Genomic DNA, 7,934 nt, shown 5'->3' with positions numbered 1-7,934 from the left:
AGGCCTTCTAACTCCAGCTTCAGGAAGTGTCTCAGGAGCACTGACCAACCTTGTCACTTTATTTTCAAAGAGAAAGAATTTCCATTTAGACTAGGTCCAGGGTCTTAAAGAGGAGGGAGGAAGCCAATTCTTGAACCCTGTCTCAGTTCGTTATTTGCACGTACTGATGGGTCGGCTGTGCAAAGCAAGACCTTCGAGTTGGCAAGATAACCAAGGTGAAGGGAGTTTCCTGTTTCTCTGCCCAGACCAAGGGAGTGGGCAGCTGCAGCCATGATCCCACAATAGGACAAGGTAGTCATTTGATACTCACTTGGTGCTCATTCAAGTATCAAGACAAGCCAAGACACCTGGTTTGTTATTCCCCTCCCTGTGCCCATGATAATGAAGAAAAGCTTAAAGCCCAACCTGTTTTCTGAGGCCAGTGTCCAGTTGTACACTCCACTTCCCTACTTCATAGGGCAGTGCTTTCCTGTAACTTTGCTTTGAATAAGGATTCTGTTATACGTACACGTGTTTCCTGGCTTATTTCCACACTGAGCCGAGGAGAGAAACCACTGAAGTTCATGGGTAACATCCATGCAAGGGCATTTATGTGATTTCTGTGTCTTTTACCATCTCCTACCCTCAGACTGCACATCATGCAGCAGTGTGTATGTGGGCTTAAATTGCACATCTCTGTAGGCTGGTGGTTCCTCCCTGCAGAGCTCAAAGCCGGCGGAGGGGGTTGGGGGATGGAGACCGGAGTTGCAGCTTCAGTCAGGCCTGTCATCTCTCTGGCTCTCTGCTCCATCAGATTCCTGCCCTCTTTGCTTGTGGTTGCATCCTTCTCTCCTCACCCTATCCCCTAGAGTTCCAGGTCATGGTCAGCCATGGAAAGGCAGCCTGGTGTTTCATGTTCAGTCTCCAGCTGCATGTGTGCAACTTCATTGCACCCTTAACATGAAGCTAAAGTTCCTGCCTCTATAGGAAAAATAGCTCCGTTTGTTAAGCCTGAAAGTTGAATTGGAATTACTGATCTTGACTCCCTTCACTCAGATTTTTTCTGGCAGATGAATTCTTTGAGTTAAAATATATCTGGAGCTGTTTGTTCACAAAAGAGCCTTGGGCTCTGAGTCCTAGAAACCTTGTTCACACTTGCTTTGCAGCATGTTGAACTGAAGTCTTAACGCTGACTTAGCAGGAAGTGCGGACATGGCCTGGGCTCCCACATGGCGTCCCAGGGCCCTGCACGATGGTCTTAGCACCTGTCTCCTTGTCCTCTGCTGCTGCCCTCATCAGGTAGAGACCAAGGTGGCACTGTCCATGTATACTAGAGAACCAATAGTTAAAGCACCCTTACCTTAGCAGGGAGGAATAGGTTGCAGAAGTCGCCTGGCAGATTCCCGTCTTACTGTATACACGAGTCCCATGCTAGCTTTGAACACATAGCTGGCAAAAGGCCATCATAATTTTCCAAAGATTTTCTTTGGAGCTGAGAAGGTCTTTCTTTACTGTCTGCTAAGATTCTGACAACTTCTAAGAGTCCCAATCCTGGTGAATGTATCTTGATGTCATCCCCCACCCTGGAACCTGGAAGAACCTGTGTGACAAGGACAGCCTCTTGATCACATATCATTGGAAAATGATGATGCAATGATCCTTCCTATGATGTCATATTGTACAAAACTGCCTTAGACTGGGGAGAGATGTCCAGTATGAGGGCAATTAGGCACTAGCGAAAGTCTAAGCCATGAGCTTTGATAGTACAAGGGCTCACGTGGCCTGTGTCTGAAGGTGGCCTGTCAGAACTGACAGCAACTCCAATGTAGCTGCAGCAAATAGGGGAAGCTGAATTCTCTATGAGAGCAGCTGCTTCCCCTCAATCTCAAAGGAATGTAGCCTGACCAATATACCGATTTTTACCTTTTACACCCTCGAACCGAACATCCTAGGTGCCTCTGTGCCTGGGCTCCTGACTTGAAACAGAGTTAATCTTACTGTAAAATACGAAGTTACTGACTGAAAAAAGAATAAGATGAGAACTACTCAGTCCCCTCAACAGCCTGAAAGGATGAGGTGCCTGGTCTCAGCCAACACCTTGATTCCACTTGGAGAGCTGGGTAGAGGGCCCAGATATTCTGCACCAAGACTTCTGACATGTTGAAGTTGTGAAATAATGAATGGGTGTTACTTCAGTTGCTGAGCTTGTGATAATTTTTTATGAAGATGTTATTTTCAAAGGCAGAATAACAGACCCCCAACTTGTCCTGTCCAAGTTACAGTGGCAGGAGACAGCTGAAACAGTGCATTCTTTCAAAACAGATGAGATGTTGGGTATAAAATAGATAACAGGCAATACCTTATTAGCATAATTTTATTTTCTAAATTCACAAACATAAAGTTAATAAAGAAATCATAGCACTGTTCTAAAGAATATACAAAATTGAGGGGTTATGAATGGTAATTACTGCATCTAATTTGTTTCTCAATTTTCTTTTGGTTGTGCAGATCAAGGCAATCCTGACTCCTATTTAACAATCATGCAGTCAATGTAATAAGTTTTTATGTTGTAGACATGTATAAGCTTGAACAAAAGAACAAATACACTACCCTAGAGCTGCAGACTCTGTAATCACTGATAGTTAGGGGAAACCTAATTAAACACAAAGAATTGATGGCAGTTTTTATACCAGGATTTATAGAGCATCAAATTGTGTAGTTGCACAATTAACCCAGTCTCTAGAGTCTTTCATTTTGTTCATGACGTATGTGTATGGTGATTCGGTGAGTTTTCAAGTAGATGAACACCCGCAGAGGTCGTTGGAAAAAGCTCGCCAGAAAGTTACCTTTTAATTCCATTTTCTCAAACTTGAGGTTACTTCAAAAGATTTGTAGAATAATGAAGAGAGAATAGAAACTGATTTTGCTGCCAATGCTTTTGGAAATCTGCATCTTTATACTGTTTCATGAACTTTCTGAGGATTCCTCCTATACAAGAATTTCAAACTTCTTTGCAGCAAAATAAGCATCTCTTGATTGCACTTTCCATGAATGCTTGGAAGAACATTTGTATGAATATTTATGATCTCTGTAATGAAACGTACAATTTGAATCCAAGACCCACGAGACAGTTTTTGCAAGCTCTTTGGATCACATGCAAAACAGTGTCAAAGCTCCTGCTGGATTGCTTGACTCCATGTTGACAACTGTGGGTTCTTTAGCACAGCTGACCACCTCTATGAGAAAACCAGAATCTTCGTAGAGAAGCAACTGCTTCTTGTGATGTTGTCATATTGAAGGAGTCAAGCAGATCCAAGTCTTGTTAAGCTTACCTGAATCTTAAACTCCTCCTTTGCCTCCTTGAGGCAAACTACCTTTTGAATAGGAATATGCCAGTCTGAATATCATTAGGAAACAAATTTTACCAAACACTGGCACACAAGCCACTGGGCCAATCTTTCATGTCCTTTGCTGTTTCTTCATTGAATCTGTTACAATTTGTGTTGATGACAGAAATGATAGTCTGCTGGTAGGAATTTGAATAGGAGTTAAGTCACCATGAAGGAAACAAATGGGAGAAGGGTTGCTGATACAATAATTTCTGAGCTTCAGTGGCTCAGAATATTACACCTTTCTCATTGATCTGCTCGAAGTCATCACCTCAACATGGAGTTTTTATCTTGGTTTTACCTGTCAAATTAGGGTTGTCAAGTTTCTTGAGGAAAGAGGGTGACAAAGGAGATACGGATGTTCTGGGTAGCTGGGCCTTGAAGTGGCTCACATACATTCCATTTAACATTCTGTTGGTCAGTTGGACACAGCTAACCACAAGAAACGTGGGAGAACTGGGATCTGGATGTGTTATGTATTCTAAATTAGAGCCATTCAGAAGCCTTGCTTGTGCTATACTTGTTTTCTGGTGCGCTTTCCAAGAGGAAGTGATGTTTCACTTACCTTCCTGAGCGTCTCTCTAGGGGCTGTTTGTCTCCTGGTGGGTAGTTTCCGTTCTATTTGTTCAACCGCAGTCTGTCGGCTTCAGAGCCATGTCTTTCAGTTGTGAAAAGATGGGTCATTGTCTATGCCTTTGTATTTTGAAAGATTTTCTTTTCAAAGGCCAAAGAACAGGAGTTTCTATTCTTTGGCTCACCTTTTAAATGCCTGCAATAGCCGAGTCTGAACTGGATCAAAGCCTGGAACCAGAAGCCAGCAATTCCATCCAGGTCTCAGGTGGGAGACAGGGACCCCAAAACTCATGCTATCAACTACCTTCTTTAGGTGTCTAAGCAGAAAGCCGGATCAGAAGTGCAGAGTAGCTGATACTGAAATGAGCACCCCAATATGGGGTGTGAGTGTATCAAATAATGATCTTTTCGAAACAAATTCATTAGCAAAGCAAATATACAGAGAATGCAAGATCTTCTATCTGCTGCCTCACTTCCCAAATGGCTGCAATGGGCAGAGCCAAGCCCAAGTCAGGAGTCTTTTGGGTGTCTCAGGTGAGTGCAGGGTCCCAGTGACTTTTGCCATCCTCTGAAGCTTTTGCAGGCCATAAGCAGAGAGCTGGATCAGAAGTGGAGCAGCTGGGACACAAACTAGCATTCAAGATGCCAGTGCTTGAACATAGAGGATTAGCCTTTTGAGCCATGGTGCTGAACCCCCCCAAGTAGTGAGATGTCGCCTGTAACAGTTCTGTACTGGATACCAAAGCTGAGAGTGGGGAACTCAAATCCAGGTCTCGCAAGTGGATGGCAAGAATCCAATCCCTGAGCCATCACTGGTGCCTAGCATAGTCTGCATAAACAGGAAGGTGGATTGAGGTGCCTGTATCGGGTTTTGAATCTAAGCACTTCAACATGCAACATGGGATGCCAGTTCATTAACTGGGTTCGTATTTGGGATTTGCCTAGAACGGATCATGTTTAGCAAAGTTGCAGGTCTACTTTGTCTCCTGATAGTAGCTTTGTATAACCAAAGTATTACAATTCTTGAACCCAGAGGATTCATTTTTTTTTGAAGGCCAATTGCTAAAAATCATGTCTTTAAATAGAGCATGAGAATTTGGAGCGTGTGTACATGTTCAGGGTTGCATATCCAAGTGACTTCTAATTGGGTTGCTGTGTCTTGCCTCAGTGTTCTGTTTAATGACATGAGCAGTTACTTGTTTATCAAATGCTTTCTATGTGTCCTTTTCCTAAATGTACTCTGTGCTTATTATAATCTTTAGATGGAATATATTGAGGTTCCTTATTCTCCTTGTTACATATGGGGAAATTGAAGCAGGGAGAAATCAAATACTGTCAAAGCTAGAGGTTTCAAAGCCATCAGTGTCAGATCTTTGAAATTTGTAGAATCTCTTTTGCCTAATGTCTTTTTGAAAAGTTTTTTAGTCTTTTGTGTTAAACAAATTAGATTTGCCTTACATCATTTCCTAGGTATTTTCACAGGAGGAATCACGTGAGTGCATTGTGATCACAGGGGCATTTTTGTATGAGAACCCAAGATCCTTCCTGTTCATGTTCATAATGGTAATATTGTTAAGGAAATGGGATGGATGAACACTGTTGCCTTTGGACCCCATTTTCCTTTTTGGTGTGATTCTTTCAAATACTTAGTTCTTCACGAGAACGTCTTAAACTCTGAGGCAATGGCTTAAGACTTCTGTACAGAGGATCATTTGAGTCTTCCACATAAGGTGCAGGCTTTCAACAACTTGGTGCTGTTCAACTTGGATGAGAAGGCTGTGTCACACAACTGTCAAATTATCTTTGCATTTATCTAAGTCAGTGACACAATCCAGCACTTGTCAGATCCATTCACTATTGATATTTGATGACTTAAAAGAGGTCCAGAGTGTCATTAGTAGGCTATTCATTTTTCAGATTGTTCAAGAATGAGGTGCTGAAACACATTGGTACTTACACTTTTATATCTCCTCCTGAATCTTGGCTAATGCTCCTTGCTCTTGTTCAATGAGGAAGCCCTTGGAGGTAACTATGAACTGCTGTCAGGGCTCAAAGAGAGCCCCACACACAGACCTCATGGAACTCAAGAATTCCCCACAACATTTTGTAGATTGTCAGTGTGAAGACCTTTACATGGGCAATCTTGCTCCAGTTAATCCTCTTAACCACTGCCCTGTTTTTTTTTTTTTTTTTTTAATGGCCCAGCTCATGCAGTTTTGTGATGGACCTGGGCTCCAAGCAGCATCCAGGTGCAATAACTTCTAGAAGAGTCCCCATAACTTCCCCTTCATTAGACTGAGCAGTTTTTTGGATAGTTTATCAACTGGGCACATTTTGATTGCCTAAAATTCAATCACATCTTAAAGATTCAGTTATATTGTTTCTTGGGCCCAACATTTACAACTAAAGCATTCTGGAGGACTGATGGATTAGCTGCTGGAGCTAGTCTATTGCATCAGTAAAGATCCAGGCAGCCAGTGTGGGCTGAAGGGTTAGAGCCCGTGGTGTGTTGACTGGATACTGTTCTGTATATTTAATTTCTGATTTGATATATTTTTAATCACTGCTTGGCAGAGATTCAGCGTTAAGAAACAGCCAATTATTGACTTTGTGATACTTAGAACACTTTCATATCATCTGGTTTTTATATGTGTAAATCACACTCACACAGATTCCAAATGTGCATTTTCCGGTAGGTGAGCCACTAAGTTCCATGTGACTAGTGAGCATTTGTGCTTTGCCTAGCTTAGATTGAGCTATTCCATAAATATGAAATAGCCACCATAGTTGAAAGAATCATTATGGAAGTAGAAAATATTAATGTTCAAACTTAAAATGACAATAGTCTAGGCATACTACGTTGTGTTAAAACATACAAGTTAATCTATTTCCCCCTTTTAAATGTGGATACTTAAGTTTAAAATTGCAAGTGCATCTTCAGTTGTGACTTCAGTGTTGATATGAACAGTGAATAAAGATTTATGATCCTAAGGTTAGCACAGATGACAGTTGGGAAATATTTGCTTTTACTGGTCTTGGTAGAACAAAGTGTAATTTTCAAAGAGCCATCACAATTAAAATGTCAAATCTTCATTGAGTCAAAGCACTTGTTTCTTGCTAGAGTTCACACATTCATTTTCCAATTCACATACTTAAAAAGAACCACCTGAAATAGACAGGTTTGTGCATGTTCTGGTGTCTGAAATAGTCTCATTGCTTTTTAGTGGATTTTAGCTGAGAAGCAGGAGGCACATGGTTTGTTTTGACAGCTAGGAATGCAAGAGACATTATAGCTTTAACATTCCATCTGCTGTGTTTTTCAAGTAGAAGAGCAGAGGCTCAGTGAAGAGGGACTTGACAGAATGGAGTGGTGGTTCTGTTTTATCCCATGTCTTCCTTTCTAAAAAGCTCATGAACTACAGAAAAGACATAACATTTTTGAGCATAAGTAACCTTGCCAAGTGTAACAGATGAACATCCTTCTATCGAGTATCACTCAGTCTTAGCCAGTCGGATTGCTCACTGCTCTGCCTCAGTGGCGAGCGAAGGCATCTCTTTAAAGCTATATTTCATTTCTGTTTCAAAAGGGACTGTCTTCGCATGGGAAATCGGTAAGACAAATCAAAAGGTGAAGTCGCCTTCTTTGGATCAATCGAAGTTTCTACATTTCCAAGCCTCAAGTTCATTAGAGGATGGGACTCAAAAGCATTGATTACTCCTGCTAATGTTTAAGTGGATAAATAGTTTCTAAGTTCAGGCATCCAGTAAGCATTTCCTGTGTGAATGATTGAGGTTTTTATCAGCTACTTTGGTAGCTTGCCTATATTAAAACACCTTTAGTGAGCTAATTGTTCTGACAGAATCCAACCTACATTTGTTTTTCTTTCATAGGAATGAAGTTGTACCTGGAATGCAGCTGGTCAGCTCGGGATTCCATTCTTTCAAGCTTTCTTAGTTACGGGTAGCCATGTGTAGTGCAGTGGGAAGGGAGAT

This window comes from Ochotona curzoniae, unplaced genomic scaffold (genome assembly GCF_017591425.1).
Source record: "Ochotona curzoniae isolate NIBS_2020 unplaced genomic scaffold, NIBS_Ocur_1.0 contig_1302, whole genome shotgun sequence".
Taxonomy (NCBI): Eukaryota; Metazoa; Chordata; class Mammalia; order Lagomorpha; family Ochotonidae; genus Ochotona; species Ochotona curzoniae.
This window is presented reverse-complemented; position numbering follows the sequence as displayed.